The sequence below is a fragment of the Bombus pyrosoma genome, linkage group LG17, assembly GCF_014825855.1.
Source record: "Bombus pyrosoma isolate SC7728 linkage group LG17, ASM1482585v1, whole genome shotgun sequence".
Classification (NCBI taxonomy): domain Eukaryota; kingdom Metazoa; phylum Arthropoda; class Insecta; order Hymenoptera; family Apidae; genus Bombus; species Bombus pyrosoma.
In genome coordinates this window covers 4,971,448-4,995,930 of record NC_057786.1, presented here as the reverse complement: position 1 = coordinate 4,995,930, position 24,483 = coordinate 4,971,448, and the positions used below count along the sequence as shown (strand labels likewise).

The 24,483-nt window shown below is 40.3% G+C and overlaps 1 pseudogene; it reads right to left on the bottom strand.

The window, feature by feature from the left end:
- Positions 1 to 257: 257 nt before the first annotated feature.
- LOC122577100 lies at positions 258 to 2,854 on the bottom strand (annotated as a pseudogene).
- Between the last annotated feature and the right edge of the window lie 21,629 nt (positions 2,855 to 24,483).

Below are 24,483 nucleotides of genomic sequence, written 5' to 3'. Positions count from 1 at the left end.
CTTTTTTGTTTCAGTAATTCGATTGGTGGTGTTAATTTCCATGTCGGCCAACAGTCTTCAGACCGGTGGAGCCACTCAGGACTGTGCTTCCAAATGGTCGGGCGTAGAAACCTTTCGGGTGTTTGCCCTCCCGATATTAGATCCGCGGGATTGTCATTGGTGGGAACATGGCGCCAATCGCGGATACTGGTTTTTGTTCGGATTTCGGGAACTCTGTTAGGGATAAATGTTTTGAGCATATGAGGTGATGTGTTTATTCAGTGGAGCACGATGGTGGAATCGGTCCAATAGATAGTTCGAGTAATATTGTGCAATAGGGCCTGCTGTTCTGTCGATATCAGGGACGTGAGGAGGATTGCTCCGCTCAGCTCGAGCCGAGGAATAGTTTGGGATTTGAGCGGCGCAACTTTTGATTTTGTGGTTAATAATTGTATCCAGACGCGGTCATCGGGGTTGGTGGTTCGGAGATAAACACAGGTACCGTAAGCCTTCTCGCTGACGTCGTAGAAGCCATGCATTTCAATCTTCATCGCGGATTTAATTATTGTTTTGCATTTGAATCTAATGTTGTTTAACGGTGGCAACTGGGAGTAGTACCTGTTCCACTCTGTATGCAAATCAATCGGAAGTGATTCGTCCCAGTCTATTTTCAATGACCATATTTGTTGGAGCAGACTGATGATTCGTTTCGCGACTCGGGAGGAGATGGGTCTGACTTCGACCGAGTAAAGAATGGAATCGTCGGATGAGTTCCAAAATACACCCAGTGTTTTCAATGTTTGCGCATCACCCAAGTGTTGTTGGTGTTTCCTCTGTGAAGAAACCGTATAATGATTTTTTTGTTGTTTGATGCCAATTTTCGAATGTTCAAACCCGCTAGTTGAAGTAGCTCAGCGAGTTCTAAGTGTAACCTCAATTTAAGTGTAAGAGCTTCATTCTTCGTCTCAGATCCGGTGAGAGCATCGTCGACGTAGAAATCCCGTTGCAGTACTTGCGTTGCACGCGGAAATCGATGTCCCTCGACTTCTGTCAGTTGCTTGAGGCACCGAATGGCTAGATACGGGGCTGCAGATAAACCGAAGGTTATTGTATTGAGTTGATATGTCTCGGTTTCTCCATTCGCGCTGCGCCATAATATCTTTTGATATTTTCGGTCCTCTGGTCATATGAGGAATTGTCGGTACATCTTTTCGATATCGCCAGTGAGTACTTATTGATGAGAGCGGAATCTAATGACTATGCAAAACAAATCTTCCTTCAGCTTGGGCGCTGTATAAAGTGTATCATTTAAGGAGATTCCGGTGGTGCTCGTTGCTGATGAATACGATACGGAGTTTGGTTGTTTGGCTCAATGTTTTGATCACGCCGTGATGCGGTAGATAGTGCCCGCTGTCGTTGGCGCAGTCTGTGATTATTCTCGTCATGTGTCCCAGCTCCAGGTATTCTTGTAATACTGTTCGATATTCGGCTTCAAAGCGTTTGTCGCGTTGGAATCGGCGGTTGAGGGATGCAGGTCGTTTCAGCGCCAACGCTTTGGAGGATCGAAGCGACTGAAGATGATCCCCGTTGAATGGGAGAGCGACGATGTATCGTCCTTCGCTGGTGCGTCGGATATGGGCTTGGAAGTGTTCTTCGTATCGTCGACCTGCTTCTGAGAAACGTTTAATCGAAGGTCCTTCGTCGATTTCCCAAAGCCACGCGAGGTCTGCGTGTAGAGCCGTTGTGGATGCGTGAAGTGTGCTTGCTGCGGCTTGGAAAGTTGCATTCCCCTCGATTACCCATCCGAATCGCATTTTTTGCAGACGCAGTTCAGGTTCATCTGGCTGTGTTAGATTAATTTAGGACATCGATCGGAGCTGGTAAGTGAAATAGTGGATCGGCTAATCTAAGATTCATGGGTATGTCAAGTATCGAACGATCAATGGATTGGCTCGGGATTAGGGTCGATATGGCTGGGATAACAAGGAACGTTAATGTTCGTTCGTATGTACTGTCAGTGGAAGTGATCGTGGCCGTGACATATCGTTTAGAAGATGTTGTCAAGGTGTCTAGAGCTCCAATAGGGACCGAACATTTGTTTTGTTTTACTCCAAGAGATTTTGCCAATTTTTCGGTAATGAAATTCATTCATCGAGCGCTGCTCGACACCGGATTGATTGCTGTTTATCGTTTAGCTCTTTATCGTTTATCGTTTGCGCTGTAATCACCAGGTCATTGCATAATGATACGGATACTACTGATCTAGTATGTCGGTCGTCAATGGAGTCGATTGTCAGCGTCATTGGTTATGTGTTCGTATGTGACTGGAAGCTGGACTTGGAGGCGAGGTTGTTCTTGGTTTCTCCGATCTATGGTTTGTTGTGTGCCTTCTGCGACGAGTAGGTGATGAATAAGGTGGTAAAGAGGGTGTTGTGGATCGACTGTTTGATGCCCGATATCACCCGGCGTGACAATCTCGCGTTGTGTGTCCCTTCCGGTGGCAGTTGAAGCACAGGAATGTCTCTCTTTTGACCTCTCGAAGGCGCTCTCGAAGGGATTTGGTCTTGAAATTATTATTTCAATAAATGGCGTGTGATTCTTGGTAGGTGTCGGTTGACATGTCGGCGTAGCTTGTGACTCCGTAAATGCGTGCCCTCGCGGTGCGCGTTGGCGAACCAGATTGGATTGATCCCATGATCCTCTTGTTTGTGTGGTCGATCTGAAACTTCGTGCCAATCTTTCGAGCAAGTTCAGAAACTGAGTGTATTGAGGTAATTCTTTGTTAGGTAGCATCATTTTTCATTGTCTCTGGATTCCTGCTGGTACTTTCGAAAGCATTAGGCTGCAAATCATGGCACTTGTATCGGAGTAGGGGTCTCCTAATTTATTCAATGCGTAGATATGTTGTTTACACGAATGGACCAAGTGTTTTAATTCCGTTGGAGATTCTTTGGTGATTTTTGGACGATTAATTATTGCCATGCAGTGGCTAACTGCGGTTTCTCGTGGGCATTCGAAACTCTCCTTGAGAAGCGTTATAGCTTCATTGTAGTTTGCATTGTTAAGGGATAACGCATCTAGGCAATTCGCCGCTTCTCCTTGGAGGGCGGACCGTAGGTAATGAAATTTCTGTATGTCCGAGACGGTGGGGTTCTTCATCTATTGTTGAGGAAAAGGTGCCATATAATGTGCTCCATTTCTCTAAGTAACCATCGAAAGTGGGGAGCCGAAGATCTGGTAATTTGACCGCTATCGGATTCGAGGTTATGGATGATTCACCGGTTAGAAGGTTTATAGGTGTCGACCGCGTTGATGGTTGCAGGCTGTTCATGAGGCCCATTAATCGTGAGTCAATGGTGTGACATTCGTGTAGTAGAGATTCTACACGCGCATTTTCTCCCTCGTCTAGGTTTTCCAATTCTTCTTGGACAGAGTTTATCTTGCTCCATACATCGTCGATCGTTTTGCGATAAGACATTAGGAGGTTTATGTCTGGCTGGCCGGACTGTTCGTATGCGTCGAGTTGACGAGCCGTGAGTGTAAATGGGCCGACTAGGGAGCCTCGTCTCCGCCGTAACGTACTGATCTGTTCAGCGTGGGCCATGGTGGGTTTTTAACCCGCAGTAAACAATAAACTTTTGAAAACAATTCGGTAAAAAGATATTGGTTTGGTCTGAAGGACCTTAACTAGAAAATTCCTGAGATTTGTGGAGGGTACTTGAGAATATTGAGGGTACGCAGTAAGGATGTATAGACATCTGACTGCGATCTTGCCCGCTGTGTGTGGCCTGGTCAATGCAGAGAGTTGCCAGACGTAACAAATACTTTTAATACTAACGTATTAGGCACCTTCTAAATCTAACACGCAAGTATACTTTTATCCACAATATAATACTTTTATTTTGTTTGCAAATAACTGAAAATATCGGGCAGAAATAATTTTTTTACTATTTTTAACTAGACTAGCTTTTTAGAATTATTATTTTTAATATAATATTTCCTAAGATTTTCAAGTGATATAGTATATAAGATGCACATAGAGCATCGAGAAAATTGAGAAATTGTTCCTTATTAGTAACAAACGCTTATTACGGTATCAGCATATTTAGTAGGAAAAATCGTCTTTTACCTTTATATCTTGTCTTTGTTTTCAATAAAATCAATATGTTGAATAGAATCTAGTATTAGCATTCATAAGTAGGTTTGTCCTCATTATTCCTTGTTCATTTATTCCTCAACGTTATGTATTCACTATGTATATTTATTTATATATTATACATGTGTTATTGTACATATTTATGTATTCTCTATCCATACAGGATAGCTATTAATCCCTTTTATTCTTTTATTCTTATTGTAATTATAATTATTGTTAAACTCCATTGCTTGACTAAAAAAGTACATGGCTGAATAACATATATAATAAACATAACACTTCTTTTCTTGACATTAAGACTTGTTTAATTAAGTGTTAAATAGATAAATTCAATCAAATCAATAAAATTTTGCATTAGTATTCATGAGTAGGTTCGTTATTTATAAAAATTCTCATTATTCATTATTCATTTAAACCTCTACATTTATGTATCATTATGTATATTTATTTATATGTTATACATATATTATTATACGTATTTATGTATTCCTTATTATTCCTATTTATTCATTCCTTTTATTCTTTCGTTATTAATTATTTTTATATAAAACTCCCTCTTCGGAGTATTCTTTGGTAGTCATGCGCATGCCTTTCCAATATGGCCGCCTGTTGTCTGTGTGGACTCGTCCTGTTAGTTATTTTATTGAAACACTGTGATAAATAGTTGATTCTGAAATTGATTAATAAAATATTTCGTTAATAGTGTCTTTTAGAGAGGATTCGTCGTTTGTCATATTTCGCCAGGTGTTTCAAGCTCCCCCCAGCGAGTGGTAATGGATATTTCATCCGTGTCGCCTACTCCGCACGTGGCTATATATTCAATAATCATATGCTATATCTAATTATCCATAATTATTTAATACAGAGTGTTCTCCAGTGTGGAATTATGTGATAAAATTTCTTCGATGTGAGGAAATTATGGGAATGTTACCACGCGTCTCCGTCTACACGAGGCTACATAACCTGTACAGTGTGAGTTGCTTTTAATTACTTATGATGTATCTGCTTTTTGTGATTGGAAGAGCGACATTTTTCTTTTTATTTTTTGCCTTGTTCTCCTGATTATTAAGCGTTTGTAATACGCTTTACGATATTCCACTCAAGAGGTTAGTGGCTTTAAAGACTTGCGTGCAACTAAATAATTACACTTATATCTTTCCTTAGTATTAAATTTTATTTGAATAGATATATTGATAAATAATATAATACAATCTTTCTTTGCTGTTAAAACTTGTTTAGAAAAGTATTAAATAATCACGAATAATCACGATAACATCGATAAAATCTTTCATTTGTGATGGGACTAATCAACCAAGCGTAAAGATGTAAGAGAAAAAGTATAAACGTATTTTTTATTTCTAAATTATCATTTTACACTTATACTATCCCTATCGGAATCTTCTTTAGCGGCCATATTCCTTTCCGCTTACCTTAGTTTGTGTAATTGCTACGGGGCAACTCAGCGCCAATTTCTGCGCCGTGCGCATGCAGTATGGTTGCCTTTTACTTGTGTCGACACGTGCTCCAGGCTATTTTATAAAAATACTGTGATAAATAGCTGAATCGTTAGTCTATTAAATAAAATATCTCGTTAGTAGCGTCTTCCGAGTATTCGTCATGTGTGATATTTCGCCGTGTCTCCAGTTACCGCCAGTTAGTTGCAATGGATATTTTATCCGCGTCTCCAATCCTGCACGTGGTTTTATATCCGATAATCTTCAGCGATATTTACTTAACTGTAATTATTTATATAGCGTGTCCTCCGGTGTCGTTTATTGTGTGAATGGTTTTGCCTCGTTTTATCATCGGCAGTGAGAAAGTCACGGAAATATTACCATGTGTCGCCATATTTGCACGAGACTACATAACCTATCGTTTGTGAGTAATTTTTTAATTATTTTATATCGCCATATTTCTCTTTGCTTATACTGTTCTATCATCATCGCACAGGGTTTATCGTGCTCAATATTCACCGATAGTGGAAGAACTCTTGCGATGTGCGATGTGTACAATCCACACGTTGTCTCCACGCCACATAACTGAGTCAGGTACTTGTTCAATTATTTAATCTTCTACGCATATCTACTCAAAAGCTCTTGCTCTTTTTCTTGAGCTTGTTTCGCTTTCATAAGCCTCCAACAGACCTCCTTGAAATGATTCCAAAGCTCGCCACGTTTCATAACCTTCAATATTATATTTTAAAATATCAGCGCCTTTCCCACATGGTGTTCTAGAGACGTTTTTTGGCCGTCTACGTGGGACATTTCAGTAGAGCGTGTTCTATATCATCGGGTTCATCATTTCAATCTCAACACCTACTGTTCGTCTCCTTTCTTTTTTTTTAAAGAGGTAAGCTCCTATGATTAATTTCCTGGTTCACTTCTCACGCCTGTAATGGAATTACATTTATTCCTCCACTCCTCATCCGCATCATCCTCCATTTTCTGAAAAATATATCTGTTTTCAGGCATCGCCAATCCATTCCTCACACGATATTCTTCATATTTACTTATTTTCGATACTATTCTCCACCCGAGGCTTCACGTACTCTGCCACAGTCGACGTCTCAACAGAACCCTCACCAGTTTTATTCGTTACAATGTACGGACCATAATATTTGAACATTAGTTTTTGTCCAGGACCTTTTATCCTTTACGCTATCTCTTTTCCTAACTAGAACTATCGGACCGCGTATTCGGACAAGAAGAGCTGTACGATTTCTTCGCGCAGCTACTCATTCAATTGTTTATTTAGCTCAATTTCGGGTTGAGATAGTCGACGCGCTCTCTGATAAACTGGATCGTTATCTACACTCGTTGACTACAATCTACATTTTGATTTGTGGTGAATGGTTCAACGTGTTGGTTTATATAATAATGAGACAAGTTGATACTTGGTGTAATCAAATGTATTTAAAATTATTTTGTGGCGGCACTCGATAAGCAAATACCATCACTCGACACTAACTAGTGTCGGACGACGGCAACGCGGTGGTTGGCGCCTTAGGTTACGAACGTTCGGAACCCGGATTCGAAACCCGACGACCGGAGTCCGATTTCTCTTCTACGCATTAAAAATGGAAGAAAAACAGCAGTACTCCATCAGCGACATCTACAGCCAGCAGCTATCACTATCACAACATATCCACCTCAGTTTTATGTTTTGAATACAGTTAGTCGTAATCGTCGCTCGAGAGCATGATTGTCTATTTATACCGCTGGAAGGGGAGCGGGCCGGAAAGTTTGAATTTGACTCCGGTTGACGGTTGCACGTAGCGGCGACATTGTTTTGTCCGGAGTTTGTTTATTATTACATTTCGTACTTCGTGACGGTATTAATACTCCGAGGCAAAACAACAAAATGAGTCACTCTCGATTCGAATCGTCCTATGACTCATGTGCCGCTACAGATTTTACATTTTTGAGTTTTTGAAGGTTCATGCGATTCTACTATGTTTTCTTTGCCGTCTCTATCTTTCAAATCTGCAACATTCGATACAACTGTTTTATTCACTTCGATATCACATTCTATGCGGAAGATATCTGGTATGTCTACTAAATTTGATCAAAAAATTCTCGCAGGTCTGACAATGGAAATTTTGTCTTCTTTAATAATTAAATCTGCCGAGTTCAGAAAGTCTGTTCCAATTATTACCTCGTGCTGCGTTAAAGGGAAACGAATATTATGCTCCTGTTCGTCAATTTTAATTCTTGTGTAAAACTAAACTAAATTCTTGCTGCTTTGAACTCCTCCTCGAAATTTTCTTTCACTCTAACGGAGGAGCACCTATTTCAATGTACGTTCCTGCGCGCATTAAATAGTTGTCACTGCCCATGTCTATCGACGCATTCATTTCCATTTTCTAATTCTAGCGCAATGCAGGAATTCTTGTTTTCACCAGATCTCGTTGGGCAGGTTGAAGACACGTACCCATATCCTCGATACTTGAAACACTTCATTCTCCTGCTTTTCGTTGGACAATGATCTATAAGGCGATGATGTGACGATCCACAGTTGTGACACCGCCTAGCTGTAGCCGACCTTCGAATCTATTCCTCCTGTTCCATGATCGTTATTTTCTGGCCTTTGAACTTTTTTGTCGTTCCGACCAATCGCTGTTTTTCCACGCGAATTTTACTGGATGCTCGAAAGCAGAGCCATTCTACTTTGAAAACGGGCATACACGCTTGATTACGCAGAATAGAATCGAGCATATCAACCATTATCCACTAATCATTTTTTTTTAAATGATTAATCCATTAATCATTTAGTCTACTAACTCATTCTCAGGTATCGGTACGGTAGAGGAGGGTTTGCTTCCTGATCGTCCTTCGGTACACGTTAAAAATACCGTGTCCGGTCAGGATCTGCATAGTAAAGTGACCAATGTCCTATGCCTTCTGAACGTGCAGACGTCCGCCACCAGCCTCTTCGTCCAGTTGTCGTTGCGATAATCACGCTACTCTTCCTTCCATTTATCCTCCATACGCTCCTCCATTGCCTTAATCCTGTCATAAAAGACCAAGGTCGGATCTTCTCTTGAACGGGTATCGTATCGTGACTCCAGGTATTCTTTTTTAATTCGATATTTCTCGGCCAGGAGCGCGACTGTGTGGTAAATGGGCAAGGTGCCCTTAAGCACGCACAGTGCTGCGTAGGACACTGTGCGGTACGCCGTAGATGATCTTATCGGCTCAGCCCCTTGCGCCCTCTTAAGAGTATTCCTATTCTTCCTTTTTCCCTTTTTAGGTTTGAAGACCACCAGCGTATGCTAACACTCACATATTATGTTACTCTTCCTCTTACTTATTCACCGCTATCCATCATAAACATCATTACCAATGAGCCGTTAATGTTTCACATACTTTTACCCTAAGTTGTTGTACTTAAGTTAATTTAACAGCTATTCACCTACGACTCATGCCAATATTGACTGCCACACTTCATGTTTCTCTTACTTTAATTGTACTCCAACGATCATATGATCATAATCCTCGTCGTCTCCATATACATACACCCTGATATCATCTCAATACTACCCACTCACACCCCCTTATAATTCACCGTAACCCCCACCAATCTTTCTTGCATTCTCACACGCATACATTATCGTACGTTGTCAAATACCTAGCTAGTGGGAGTGACTCGTCAATACGTCCGCTCTCCATTGCGCCACGAACCGGACCCTCGCAACAAGCATCTGGTCCTGATAGTATTCGCTGAAATCTTCATCTTCACCGATCAGCCTTATTTGCCTCGTGGCCGAACATGGCGCGTAATTCGTCGAACAACACATCGCTAGTCGTCTGCGTACATTCCGTTTTTGAATGAAACCATTTTAGAGCCTTCCCTTTCAATCTCGAACCGATCAAAATTGTGTACTTGTTCTCCGTCAGCTCGTAAAGTACTTTGAGCAATTGTATCTGTTTTCTTCATGTTTACACACCCAGCTACCTGAAGGCCTCTTTCGGTTCAACATTAGATATTAATCCACTATCTTTGTATCCTTGACGTACCAGGTGTCCTTCTTTGAGATTACCTGAAACGTCAAATATTTTTTCCCAGAGATACTCATTTCCAGGCTCTTCAGATTTCTAATCCTGAACCATGGATAATTGTTCTTGGGCTTCTCTTTTGTTCTTTCCAAGCAGTAATATGTAGTCGGCAAAAGCCAATATAGGGACCCTATTTTTCTTGTTAATTTTAATGTCCTCGTTCTTTTCGTTCATCCTCTCCAGCAGAGGTTTTATACACAAGTTAAATAGTAATGGCGACAGGGGATCGCCCTGTTTAACTCCTCTGAGGATATCGATCTCGACCCGTGCTCCATTCTTCGCTTTTATCTTGGACTTACAATTCTTGTACATGTTCAATATTAGTTCGATCAGCGGGCTCGAGATACCTTTTCATGCCAGACAAGGCTTAATCGCCGAGTGGAGTACAATATCAAATGCTTTTCAGATTTCCACTATATATAGACACCTCCTTTCTCCTTTTTACTGTGATCAAGGGCTGCATTAAGGAGTTCTACATTTACTTTACATTTATTTTCAGATGTAAAGCCCTCCTATCGTATATTTTGTACGAACAGCTCAAAGTAGTCTATAATTTTTGACGATTTGCGTATTTTTTTGTCATTTCCGACATTTCTGAGGAAAATTGATGAATTTCTGGTATGAAATTATTGGATGTCTACGATATGTTGCAATAGACGCCCTTAGCTTCATCATCAATTAATTCCGTTTCTGATTCCGATGTACTGCATAAGTTTCTACACCGTCTCTTACACCGATGAAAATTTTTTTCATCTTCCGAGTTCAAATCATTTTCTGAATTGGTTATTCCATTTTGAAACTGTTAATAATTTTGGATCCTAATTGCCGAAATAATGGTAAGGGAACACTGTTTACATTTAAAATTTATATTAAAATAGTTATGGATTTATTAGATAAACGATCTCAAAGATATACACCAATACATATTTGCATGCGTCTCAGCACTTTCTTTGTTTCACCTTCTTACATACCAGACTTTCCACAGAACAGTTACATTCCTTTGTTTTCGAGACGCATTACATTGATGCATTCTTGCATGATTTTCCTGGAGAACGCTTGGAACCTAGTCCAATTGTGCTCTTTCTTGGTTACTGCCTCTATCAAATTTTCCGCCGTAAGTAGCATGCCAACGTAGCTTCCAAATTCAGTCCTCTCGTCAATCCACCTAGGGCACTGGAACAACGGATGCTCCGCATCGTCACCATCGGTGTCACAATCCCAATATCTCGAGTGATTCTCCTTGTTAATCGTCTTTCGATACACATTAAAAACCCCGTATCCGGTCAAAATTTACATGGTCCATGATCGATATATCTTTCATACTTTTTAAAAATACAAGCGCCAGAAATTAATTTCCTCGTCTAATAGTCACTTCAATAAAAACTCCATTCCTTTCTCCACTTGTCGTCAATGTGTTCTTCCACCACCCTCATTCTCTCCACGAAAATCGAGGTATCTCCTGCTCTGGAACGGGTCTCATACTGTTCCTGTTGATAAGTCCTTCTAAGTTCATACTTTTCGACTCGGAGCTCCGCTTTATACTAGATCGGCACAGTGCCTGTCAATACGCACAGTGCTGCATGGGACACAGTTCTATACGCCGTCGATGATCTAACCAGTGCGGCTTTTTGTGCCCCCTTCTGCCCAAGATGTTCTTATTCATCTTCCACAACAGCGCTTTAACCCATGTCGGGGGCGCATAAAGCACAGTTATCCAACTGCACCCAAAGGCATCTTATTTCCTGCTTCGTCCTCAATAGGTATCCTACCATGTCAATTTCCATAACCTTGGGGATATGTTTCTCTGTGAGCAGAATCACCTCCGTTTTGTCGTGCGAAATTGTCAGCCCGCTGTCGGCGCACCACCGCTTAACCATACTCATTGCTCCGCCTAATCTATCTTCAATCTCCTCCTGACTGGCTACGTCAAGTACCAACTCTCAGTCGTAGGCAAAGGCGACCGCACTCATACGTGGGATATCGGGAGTCCGTCGTAGACCAGATTCCATAACAACGGCCCCAAAATGGATCCCTGTGGGACACCCGCGAAAACATTCCTCTTCACCGTTCCACCAATGTTTCGGACTACTATCTTCCTGTCTTCAAGCTAGTTGCCAAGAAGAGTTAATAGTTTCCAGGGCATCCCTCTCGCTTCAGCCTCCATCAGTATTTTACTCTTCTTTCTGCGAAATCCGTACTGATCTTTATGGAAGGGGTCTAGCCCCAACCTTTCCTCAATCATGTTCTTAAACGTGTGCCCTTAGACATTACTAAGTGCTGGAAGCACGCTCTTATCGGTAAATAAATAAATAAATATATTATTGCTCAACCGTCTAAAAACAAGTTGCATATCTCTCTATAGAGCTACGCAACACATTCGTTTTTGTTTCGCTTTCTGTAACGCCGAGTTCCTTAAAATTTTCGTTAGTCTCAGGCGGTATGGCCCTTCTGCTTCCTAGTGGCCTTTTACCACCGGTAAAATGGCTCCCTCATCGACGCCATACTTGTTCTTTAACATATTCAGGCATGAGAAGTATTTGTCGATTTTTTCTTTTGCAGCTTTTTGGAGATAATCTCTGCTCTCGTAGCGGACTGTTACGTCGACTACGAGGATCCGTTCCTCGTTTTTCACCACGAAGCCCGGTTTGTATTAATTATTATCAACTTTGATTGTAGGTTCGACAAACACTTCAGTTTGGACCTGTAACTTTATTACGAGGAGAGTTTTTACCTCGTCATGCCTCTTGATTCTTAGTCCTGAGGTGATGGGCTTGATAGGGCGGAGAATAACTCGAATATATTTAACAACAGAAATATTTATTTAACAAATGCAGTCGTAAAGTACACTCGGCATATATCTTGCGGTTAACTGTCTAGATTCGCTGTGCGCGATTACAAGAACGCGATTCGATTTGCGATACGAGTTCGGGCAATGATTGCCGGGGGTGTCGAGTAACTTGGATCAGCGATTGATGCCCACTATCAATTCGTACTGGCGTCTCGCGATTCGTCTCGCAGCTCTCTAACGACTCTATGTAACAGACTGGCTTTCTGTCACGATGATGCTGCGAAGGAAAACTGTGATGGGGCGTGTCTAAGGATTTGCTGAGGAAAGCTTTGATTCGGGAAGTGAGGGAAATGTACGTCGTTGTTTATTGGCTAATTTTTGTGTTCGACATTGTAACAGGATGCTAACTGCCCTTGAGAAAAAGTTGCTAGCGGGAAACGTCGTACGTGAGAGAAAGCAGATTTCTCGCGTGTTCCTGTAGTAGATGGTAGACTTAGAGACTGATGAAACAAAGATTATTTGTCCCTTTGGAGGACCTTAGGTAAAATATCCTAAGTTTTAAAGCGGGTCCTTAGGCTAGCTGAAAATGTTCTGTAGGAATGCATCGACATCTGGTAATCATCTAAACCGAAGGACAGGGCCTTTGTGTAGCGAGCCACGGGACAGAAACCGTTCAAAAGTTTGCTGTCGAGTGCCGCTACAGTCCCTTTGTGTGTTGACACAGCTCTGAAATGTGCCCTAGCGTTGCGGGCTGGACATGACATCTTCCGCATATAACGTTTATGTCACAAAATATATCTACTTTTTTCGGGGAATCGTATTTTCTTCAGCTCCAACTTGTGAGAGTCAGAGTTAAGAATTTCGCGTAGTTCGCTATCGTTTTCTTGCGCTGCTGCTAACGTTCGGTGATCTACAGAGTTTTCAATTGCTTCGATACAGGATAGCGTGTCGACTACATCTACGCCTACATTCTACGCCTTTAGCGTACCGGATGTCTGTTGTAAACTGAGCTATATAGTATAAGTAGCGAAATTGTCGAGACGAACATTTTTCAAGTTTCTGACGAAATGCGTAAATGAGGGGTTTCTGGTCCGTATAAATTGTAAAATCTCTACCCTCAGCAGGAAGCGTTTTACGGCGGTATACATCGCGAGCAGTTCGCGATCGTAGGCGTCATATTTTTGTTGCGCGGATGTTAGAGATTTCGTGGCAAATTCTAGCGGCTGCCACTTGTCGTTCGCGCATTGCTGTAAAACGGCTCCTACTGCATAGTCGGACGCGTCTACCGTAAAGCTGACGGGCGTACCGGGTATCGGATGCGCTAACATCGTGGCATCCGCGAGGGCACGTTTTGATTCTTCGAAGCTGTTTTCCGCGCGGTAGGACCACTCGATGGGCGCGTTGCCCTTCCTCGCGCCTTTTAGCAGGTCGTTAAGCGGTTTTTCATTATTGCATACGCTGTTCTTCTTTACTAATAAATTCTAGTTGTCTATTCGTGATGGCGCTGCAAATTATATTTATTTTCTTCAGATTACGTTTATCCCAGTCTGTATTATCAGTATATGTTTTCACTCTGGTTATAACAGTATCGCATTCTTCATACCTCAAAAATATAATTCTTTTCTTCCACATACCGTAATCCTCACCATCAAATATCGGTATCATAATTTCCTTTCTCTCCATTTTTATTGATTTCTTGCCCCTTCTCAAACGTTCCTACGTGCTCGAAGTATTTCTATATCCTTTGAACGTTTCTTTCCTTGCTGAGACTCACTCGAACCAACTCGCAAAACTACTAACCACGCTCTGCTACCATGTTAAAGTATAGAGAGGGTTTGGAAAGAACAAAATGGACTCGACAACATACTCGCTTGCTTGTTTGTTTCCTTCTAATCGCTTCTAATCGCTTTTAATCGCTTTTGATCGCTTTTGATCGTTTTTGTCTCAACTGAGACCTCCTGGGACGTCCTCCGACGCTCACATACACTCTAGGGAAGGGATGCATACATGTGTCTGCTCGCTTCTCGTTCTCTCACTCAAATGACTACAATATAAGTGTATTCCCTATTTAACACGTGGCTATGTCCTCAATCAGTTCTTCCCTAGTAGCGATGGGATCACTATTTTTTATCTCTTATCCTTCTTTATTCCCTAGAGGTAGGATCTCCAACTCCTTCCTCATCACGGCTTTTAATTTTTCCGCGACCTCGCCCGCCGACACCTTGTTATTAATTTCTATCAGAATGTGCCCTGTTTCCTTCAGGACATCTTTGGCGCCCGCTATTTCTCTATAAGCTTCGATCCAATTTGCGTTCTGCCTAACCTTAACCAGGATCGCTTCACTTCTTTCCCTAGTTTGTCATTCTCTCCTCTCTTTTCTTCCAAAATTTGAAAATAACCGGCATTTACCGTGTATCCGAGAAATGTAATTTCGTGCATGCCGAACTCGCATTTCACGGGGTTTATCACGACCTCGTGGTCGTTTAGGCGGTTGAATAATGTTCGCAAATGGTCGCGGTGTTGCTTGTCGCCTTCCGAAGCTATTAGAAAATCGCCGATGTACGCATAGGCGAAATCGGGACCTCTCGTGATTTCGTCCACGAATCGCTGGCACGTTTGTGCAGCGTACCGAAGCCCGAACATCGTATTGATTGCTTCGAAAAATCCTAAGGGTGTTGTGATTGCGGGTTTTTCGACGTCTTCTGGCGCGATCGGAATTTGGTGGTAAGCGCGGGCGAGGTCAATGTTAAAAAAAATGCGATTATCGTGCAAGTGTTGCGCGAAGTCTTCGATGTGCGGCAGTGAATACCTGTCGGCTATAGTGCGGGCGTTCAACGCACGGTAGCTGCCGCAAGGTCGTAGGCCTCCATCTCTCTTTGATACGACGCGCAGGAGTGATACCCATGAACTCTTCGATGGTCGTATCACTCCTTGCTAAGTATAAGTATAAGCATAAGTACAAGTATAAATATAGTGCATGCTGATCCAGATCCTCGCTCTAATAGTGTTACATTACAAGTGAAGGTGATAGGGAGGACGTTGATATATTTGCAACAAAGGACATCACCAAAAAAGATTCACCTTGGTGGATAACTCTAGCTGAAATTTACAAGAGAAAAATCTGCTCACTAGCTCTTTATTTATAGATCTTGTAATTCAAACAACATTAATGTTCAGGGGTAAGATAATATGGACCTCCTCCCCCTTTTTTTTTACTCTATTAAATTGTAGTTAATTACTTCAATAGAATCAAAACTTAGTTGCTGGATTTAATTTTGCTACAGTTTCTTTCGAATTATTTTGCAAAACTTTTAAATATTTCATTTTATCTAAGACCCCATCGATGAACATGATGTTTCTCACATAATTATCTGTCATACACCCCCATACCATCACAGATCCACCATTATGTTTAATAGTTGGCTGTAAATTTATTACTTCTAATTCTGTATTTTGTTTTCGCCAAACTCTTCTACTTCCATCGTTACCAAAAATATATTTATTTTCATCAGAAAACAATACTCTATCCCAATACAACTTATCCTTGTTAAGAAATTCTGTAACAAATTTGAAACGTAGAATTTTATTTTTCTTGCTAATGAATGATTTTCTTCTCGCAAGTGGCGCATGTAACATAATGTCAGAATCTAAAATTCCAAAAAGTGTTTTGCTGATTGAACCTGTAGCGTCTATCAATCCTCTCTTAACTCTAGAATGAGTTAGTAATCTTAAATGTGTTCCTAGCGTTTTGACATTGTTAAACTTGTTGGTTAAGGAAGATATCTCTGATTTTGCTTGACATGAGCTGGTACAATGTTTTTGAGTCTCTTTTATGTGTTTTCCTAATGTATCGATGCGGTTAAATATATCGCTTACATCTATTCCTATATACACGTTAACCTTTTTACTGTACAAGTAAGCTTTAGATATTTTCTCATGCAAAATTGCGATATTTTCGATCGGTATTAATTCCAATCCGAGCACGAGGGTTGTGCATGAGGCGAGCGTCCTGAAAAGTATGGTTTAATTCCGTTACCATGTATCTTCTTAATTTGGTTATTGATTAAAGTCTCGTAATAAGGAGTCATAGCTTTTTCGATGTGGTAAGGACCTAACCGTTCATCATCCGATTTATCTGCTTTGTGATCATTGTCTACAAGAACTGCGTCTCCTTTTTAAAATACTGTTTCTCTTTTAATGATTTTTCTTTGTTGTTTTCGCATGTAGCGTTTTAGTGCGAACATTTCTTCATACGTGTAGTTGGAGGTTCTGGATATAGAGGATGGGAGGTTAGCTTTTCGTCCAAAAGTTAGTTCAAAAGGTGAAAAACCGGTTGCACCATGTATTGCTGTGTTATATCCTAAGCATATGAAGTTTAATACTTCGTCCCAGTCTTTGTCCGAGTCGTTTAGACTTGTTCGTATCATTTCTTTTACCGTTGCGTGTGTTCTTTCTAGGGATCCGTTAGATTGTGGGTGAAAGCTGGTTGTTTTTATATGTTTTATTTTAAATGTACGTTCGAATTTCGTCATGAGTTCGCTAATAAAGTTCAGTCCTTGGTCTGTTAGTATAGTTTTAGGTGCTGAGAAGATGTAAGTGTAATGATTCAATAAGGCATCTATTATGGATTCGGTTCTTTGTGTCTTGAGATGTGTTAGTATCAGGTATTTGGTCAAATCATCATGAATAGGAAGTATATATCGGTTTATGTTGGTTTAGTTTTCGGCATGGGACCAATTATGTCCATTGCTACTTTTTCAGTAGTTTTCAGTTTGGTTCAGTGGGTGTTTGAGATATTACGGGAATTTCTTTCGTGCGGATTCTGACAAGTTTCTGTTTTTGACATGCTACACAATTTTCTATAAATTCCTCTACTTTTGAGAACAAGTGTGGGATTCTAAATTGTTCTTTGATTTTTGCGTAAGTTTTCTGTATACCTGTAGGAGGTTTAATGACGAGATTGTTTGTTGGTGAAACGGTCAAATATATTTAAAATGATAAGTCAACGTACAGACTAAGAGTTAGAGTTGTTAATACAAAACATTAATCGCTAGATAAGATAGCGGATAAAAACTCGTGAAGGTTTGTCGCGAAACGGTGTGCGTAACGGCGTTTGTAACTGTTTATAATAATCGTTCGCGATCGCGTTCGTTTATTTATACTAGTCGGGGGAAGTTGGAAAATTCGAATTTGTCTTCGTTCGACGGTTACATGTAGCGGCGACGTTGTTTTGCTCGGAGTTTTTTTTTTTTAATTTTCGTGGTATAACCTGTGTTCGATAATTTACAATGTCTAGCCGAAACCTGCCTGTAGTCTATCGGGAAAACGGACTCTTCGCCCAAACCGCGTAACGTATCTATTACTAGTGTTTCCTTCATTGTTTTCGTTATTAATAATTGCGCCGCTTTCGTTGCGGGTGTTCGTTTGTTCTACTGGAATAAGCACGTCACGGGTTTCGGCGGTTTTCGCTTCGAGATCCTCTGGTACTGCAAAAGCTGACTTTAACCGGTCGACGGAAACCGTTATATCGCGATTGTTGACTTTAATAGTGTATGTTTTCTTGCCTCTTCGCGTTACTTTAAACGGCCCGTCGTAAGGCGGCTGTAAAGGGCCTCTAATCGCGTCATGTCGTAAGAATACATACGGCGAAGACTCCAACTCGCGGAAAATGAATATTTTCTTTTCGCCGTGTTGTGTAACGGGCTGAGACCGGACTTTCTCCATTTGTTCCTTGAGCAGGTTTGCGAATTTCGAGTTGGCCCGCTGCTTAATTGGCAGAAAGAACTCCGCCGGCAATCGTATGCCGGTGCCGTAGATCACCTCGGCTGCCGTTGCGTTTAGGTCCTCCTTTATCGCGGTTCTAATGCCTAATAATAGGATTGACAGTATTTTGGACCCAGTTGCTCGTGTCGTGGCACTTAATCGCCGCTTTAAGCTGTCTATGTAAGCGCTTTACCATTCTATTAGATGCAGGATGATAAGCTGATGTGCGAACTCTTGGAACAGTCGCGATTTGAATTGGCGTTCTTGGTTGGTTGTTATTTTTAAAGAGACGCCGAAACGAGAAATCCAAGTCGATAGGAGGGCCGAGGTAACGGTTGGCGCTTCCATGTCGGCGATGGGAACGTTTGTAATTTTGTATTGATAGTTTTCTAGTATTGATAACCCTATGATTCCGTCTTCAATTAGTGGGAAGTCGTCAGGTACTATGTAGAATTTGTTTCTTTCGTCACAGATTCGAAGGTAAATGTATTCGTCGGTCTCGTATTTATCATTACCCATAAAGAATATTTGCTTGCCGTTTTTTAACGGAGTGGAAATAATTTTTGAGCGTTTGACTATGTTAATTCCGGTACCAGTGTCTACTAAATATCGCTTTGGTCCAATTTTTGATCCTATGGTAATTGTGAGGAGTCTTTCAGTGATGGCGTTGATTCATATTGTCGGTTCTCTTCCATTTCTTCCTCGAGACTTATATTCTCTTTGTCCGTCATTATATGGTCATTTCTCGGAGGCGGTAAGTTTGTTTGGCTGGCTGGTGGAAAATTTCGCTGTTGGGTACAAGCGTTGGCTAAATGTCCCGTTTGATTACATTTGAAACATTTAGGCGGTAATCATTCCATTATCGCTCTTCTTTTCGTAGGTGGATTTATTGGTTTTGGTTGTGCGGTGTTGCCAAGCGCGATATTTCTTGCATTGAATGTTCCTTGGAATCGGGTGTTGGCTCTCGCAATTGATTGATTCATTGTTCTTTCTCTTGCTATGTTTTTGTTGCGCTCGATTTCCCCTATTAATAACTCTGACTCAAAAGTTGTATCTTCTACTTCTTGGAGATTCTTCGGTCTTGTAGCCGAGGTACATATTTCTATTTCGGGTTTGAATTTCTATGGCAACTGCTCGACGTATTGGATCGGCAATTTCGCGTTGAAGTGCGTATATGAGTTCCTTGAGGTTATGTCGGAAACTCTCCACATAACTGTGTAACGATTGGTTAAAGTTTTGTCGTGTACATCGCAGTTTATCACGAGCTCCATTAGATGTAACACTCACGGATGCAATTTTTCTGAGGCTTTCAAACAGGTCTTTGTATTCTCGATTTTAATGCGGCGGACATTGCGTTCTGCTTCCCCGCTGATTCTTTGTGTTAAAATTAGGCGTAATAATACGCGTTTTTCTCGACATTCGGCTCGAGCTTCTCTTACCCGTTTAATAAATCCTTCTACTCCTATATCGTCTTGTCCATTGAGTATAGGAATAAAGTCTAGGCAGGTTTTTGGCATAGAGTTGTCACGACTTACTGCTTCTTCTTCACTATCCACATTGTCCGTTTCGTCAGGTTTTATTTCGGTCTTTTTGGGAACAGGTGGTCGCTTTTTCTGAATAGTGCTGGTACTGAAGGCTTCAGTTGTAATGGAATTGAATTCAGATGTGGTAACTGACTGAATTCCTACTTCTAATTCAGCGAGTCTCTTACCTAAGAGGTCAATTTCTCTAACGCGCTCTTGACTTTTATCGTGTTTTAATTTATGCAAATTATTTCAAGCGAGTTCGCTTCTTTCGCTCTTTTTTTGCATAACGTATACTATAGCCCGAATATTTGGATCCACATCTGTAGCCATAGAGCTAACAGAGGATGTGTCTTCTGATCTTTCGCTCATAGTGGTTATTATACTGTCGTAGGAGTCTGTACTATTGAAGCTGTTGCGACGAGTACGATAGTGCTTAAAAGAATCCAGTTTCTTACCTGGGTATTCTTTTTTTTCGTGGATGTTGCTTTGACCAGTTTCAGTTTTGGTGATGACCGTTGTTCGTTCGACCAGTCGCGGGGAGACGCGATCGCGAGTAAGCGCATCAACGGGAGTCGTAAATTCCTGTTACGATTGGAATAATCGACACCACGAACTATTCGATCCCCGTATTTCGGTTAGAACAATAGTGTGGTTGTTTTTGTAGAACACTGCGGTTGATAGATTATACTATATATTTTCAACAACGATTTATACTTTATATGATGTATAACTCTGATATGTATCTAAGATGTGTATCTGAGGTGTATCGCTGAGATGTGTATCGAAAATGTGCATCAGAGAGGTGACTGCTCCATAGGTGAGAGAGCAGTCAGGTGTTGACTCTTCGATTATCGTAGTAACAGTGAAGATGCGTTCTCGTAGCATTACTGAAGAAAGCTAGGGGTGGCCTTGTTCATGGGAAAAACCAGCTTTCCCGTTAGAGAAATATTCGCTTTCTCCGTAATTAGTACGAACGCATAATAAACTTAAGGGCTGTTCCAGGGACCATCCATGAACCGATAACACTTACAGGAATAATGATTACTTCCAGGTTAATATGAGTTAGTTGTGAATATCAAGACAAGAAGTAAATTAAAAGCCTAGGTTTAGGGGGGGTCCTTAGGTTTATTGGGGGTCTGAATAGCGGTGCAGACCCTTGGCGGCCAGGCAACTAGAGACGTCGCGCGGACCACTTCACGCGACGTAACAACCGCAGTCCGCTTTCCGTAGAAGTCATTTTCACGCAAAGTGAGCTGATCTATGCAGAGGTCCGCTGATCCTTCAATCTTCAATAATGTATGACGAAATCGTGATTTCGTTTACATTGAAGCGAATGGATCCTGGCACGGATCAAAATGTCACGTAAAATTAGCATTCAGATTCTTGAGTCGTAATACAACTGCTATTTTTATTTTCTATTAAATAACGCAGCACAGTTTACAGTAAGCGTGACTGATCGGAGAGATGTTGACTGGTCGTAGGTTTTAGTTGCCAATCGTAAAGTATTCTCGTGTTATTACGGAGGAAAGCTCGGTGTGGGTGTGCCCTTTTGAACTAACAACGCGGATTCGCTGTTCGTACTTTTCGTTAGGTAATGTGAGGGTAACGATCCGTGATGCCATTTGGTTATAGTCCACGTTAATAAATGAAGATAGGAGGAGGAAGTCTCCTACCAACGTGGCTCGTAGGTGATGTTGTTTATGGGGAAAGCCAGCTTTTCAAATATTGGGTTTTCCCATTAGGTAACTACATACTTCCTCTGTAATTTGTAAGAACCTGGAATAAACCTAAGGACTGTCCCAAGGACCATCCATAAACCGATAACACTTACAGAAACTATAAACTAACAAGTTAAGTTTATGGTGGGTCCTTGAAGTAATTAAGGGCACGCACACATCTGCCCTTATTGACGTCGCAATTGCTTGACTGGTAGTAGCCCGCTTGTTTTTATTCGACATCGTTAACGCGTTCAGAATCACAATATTTGAAATTTTCCTAGCTCAATCACATTGGGGTCACCAATGTGGAGGATTAGTTCGTGAGTTTTAAATAACGAGATTGAGCGTTATTGAAACAGTCGAATATATTTAAAATAATAAATAGATATACAACCGAATACGGAGTCGTTAATACAAAGATATAACTCGCTGACTAAAATCGTGGAAGTAAATACTCGTTAAATATACGGAGATACTTTACGATACTCGGTGCGATACACTGTGTAATATATTGTGTCGCTCGCGATCGCGTCCGTTTATATATACTGGTCGGAGGGAAGTCGGAAAATTCGAATTCGACTTCATTCGACGGTTGCATGTAGCGGCGACATTGTTTTTCCCGGAATTCGTTTATCATTACATTACCGTGTCAAGGCTGAGTCAATGTTCTGACGCAAAAACAACAGTATCGATCGCTCTCGACTCTGCCGCTACATATATCTTCCTTGTTCAATGATTAATTGGTAATAATCATTTATGAAACATCTCGCAACATAAAATTAGTTGTACGTTAGACATCAAAAGTACGGCGCGTTTTGCACGACTTGGAACGCTCAGCCAGACCGTGAAATGGCTCGATGCCTGACCGACCTGCCGTTGATTACGGCACGTGCTGTTGCAGCTTAAATCGTAAGGCAAAGGGTCGAATTTCTTCACAATATAATAAACAGTAGGCTTATTCCTGTTTACAAGTTTTGCAATTTCACTATATAATTTGCCATCCACTTCGCTATAAATTCTCATACAGATTTGCTTGTGTCAGATTTTCTTCGACTCATTTTGTTCATCTACCAATAATGAGAGTTATAAACGAAATTTTCAGCAGTACTTTTTTTTTTAGAGTAACTTTCAGTGAACTAAACAACCTTTGTTTACATTTCGCAACCTTCGGGGATGCTTAGTCGTTATAAAGTTCCACAATGTTCGAATACTTTTCTGAGCCACTTATGTTTGTAATAAACCTATTCTAAAAACCTATTATATGTCGTTGAATTGTTTTCAAATTTTACTTGTGTTACTTTAAGACCTATCCGATATTACATGTGGCAAATTATTTGAAGTACTTTAGTTTAATATACATATTTTATTCGTTAAATGTTAAAAATATAAGCGTTCAAATATTCGCGCGCGTGTGTATTTGCGTGTATATTTACACGAAAGAGACTTTATGAAGGTCGAGGACAGGTGGTACGATGAAATAGAGAGTTTTTGAATCTACGATAAGGTAGCAGTAACATTCGGGGAAAAGAAAGGGCCTACAAAAGAATATGATCTACACAATCATATGTATAGGACTCACATATACAGTTTCGTTTTCTCCACAAAGTTTTCTTTCGTTTTCCTTATCATCATTTTGTTTCTATATCAATTTTCACATTTTTTTTTGTTCCTCTCGTTGACGATTGTTTAAAATTTAATATGAATCAAAAGACGTATAAACTACAAAAATATAACCAAAATGCGATTAGATAAAAATAAACAACGACTTTAGAGAGACAGCGACTTTAGTATTTCATATTTAGTTTTTTGTTTTCCTGTTAAGGATATTTTTTCGGCCAAAGATGGTTCCACTTCTTGAGAGAGACATTTAATTTTGTACTATCTTGGTAACAACATTCAGTTGGTATAGCATTTGATTTGCGACTAAATCATTCATTCGTTACAATTCGCCAGAATTTACATTGTTAAGTGACAAAGGAAAATGAAAAAATACCGAGGAGATTCGTTCAAGCCACTCGTCTCATGCCACTTTCGCTGCAAAGAAAAGCGAATGATTCAGAAGTTATATAGCATAGTAGTATTTTCAAATAGTATTTGCTCCTGAAAATATTTCAATTTCTGGTATTTTGTCCCAAGTTGTCTCAAATTTTGCCCAGCTCTGCAGACAAGTGGTGTGCATACGATACTTTACGTAGTTATGAATATTACATAAGTAAGATAGCAGATCGTGAATATAATTTTATAGATCTTAAAAGTGGCACTCATACGCAAATTATAGGATGAATCATTTAATTGTACCATCTCAATTTACTTGAAAACTGTTTGTTACATAAAACAATTTCTTGTATAAAACAATGTTTCAGGCAAAAGTTGTTTGATATCGAGGAGTAATAATTAATTTATTGATATTTTCCTTTTTGTTGATGACCTTGTATTTTTATATTGCAATATGTAATATTTCATTTTGCAATTCGAAAAAATACTAAATGCTAAGTAAAAAGCTACTAAAGTATATGGGGCAAAAACTAACAATTACCGAGACATTCTCACCGCATGCTATTTATAGATAGCTGTTACACGACTGTCCCTTTGGCTGAAGAACTTTTGCAGAAAAAGACATTCATTTGTGGTACCGTACATGTGTACAATTATTCAAGGAAAAAATGACAAAGCAAATCCTGATGCTATTTTTTTATAATAATACAAAAAAGAGCGTTGATTTATCCGATCAAATAACATTGTACTGTAGCTGTTTCTGGAAAGCCGTTAAATGGTACAGAAAAATTATTATACAATTAATTATACCAATGCGTGGTATATACATCAAAGATGGGATAACAAACATATTAATATTTTACAATTTAGAAAAAAAATTATTGATCACCTTTTGACCAATAATCATAATATTGAAGAAATGGCTATTGAAAAGCAAATACCTTCAAAAAAGATTCACATATTCTTCATTCGTATAATGGGTCTGGAAAAAAGTCAAGAAAAA